Source organism: Athene cunicularia (genome assembly GCF_003259725.1).
Source record: "Athene cunicularia isolate RWA chromosome Z unlocalized genomic scaffold, athCun1 chrZ_part3, whole genome shotgun sequence".
In the NCBI taxonomy this organism is placed as follows: domain Eukaryota; kingdom Metazoa; phylum Chordata; class Aves; order Strigiformes; family Strigidae; genus Athene; species Athene cunicularia.
Genome location: NW_020799144.1, coordinates 10,006,949 through 10,007,975, shown reverse-complemented (window position 1 = coordinate 10,007,975; position 1,027 = coordinate 10,006,949).

Genomic DNA, 1,027 nt, shown 5'->3' with positions numbered 1-1,027 from the left:
GATGATCCACAGTGAAGGACAACCACCACCAGCTGCACAGGCTGAGTACTACGCACAGTATTTGAAGAGCTGTTCCAGGAACTTCGTTTTGAGTCGGTTTTGATACTTTTTTCTAAGGCTGTAGTTTTTCAGGCTGCAGTCTCCATTTTAAAGTAAGTCTGCCATTAAGCAGGCATGCATAAGACAAAGCAAAGCTTACTCCCAACTCACCATGGGATAGAAACAATAAAGATTTTTAAGCACTTTCCTTGAAAAACGTAAAGAAACTAAGCAAGCTGCTCACTTGCTATCCAACTCTTTTCAGGTGTATTTCACTACAGGTATCAGAGGAAGGGCATGATTCTATTTCTATCAGTGAACAAACACTCAAACATGCGCAAGCGATCAGGTTAATGCACATACACATTTTACCTGACCTACCATGAGCAGCAAGAATTGCAACCCCAGTACTACAGGCCATAGAGTTTACCAAATAACTTTGCCACAAGACTGCTCAAGTTGGTACTTAGAGCAAAAACCCAATTCTTCCTAAAAGGATAAGGCAACACCAAGCCAAAACCCAGTGAGACTCTTTAGAAAACAGAAGAATGAAACAGAGAAACAGAAAAATGCTCTTGATAAGATCAGCATGATTGTGTTCATCTCTGACAAGTAAAAGCAGCACTTGTAAGGTAACAATACCAACCACCGAGATCCAGTGGTCATAAACCCCCGTGATAAAATGCACATGCCCTGTTTGGTTACTGCAACCAGATCCCTGTTACAAATAACCAGTTTCCCTCTTCAGAGGGCTGGCAGTGAGAGGGAATGTGAATCGGAGGGAATGCTGTACTTCAGCAGAGACGTATAAAAATAAAATTTCCACTTGCTGCATTTCTGTTGATCCCAGCTTTACAGTAAACTGAGTGAGTCTGGGAAACGAACTGGAAAAGTGAGGGGGGACCAAAACAGAAATAATTTAGCAGCAGCAGTTTGCTTGATTTTCTGGAACCAGCAATCCACTTTCACAGAGTCACTACTCTGGAGT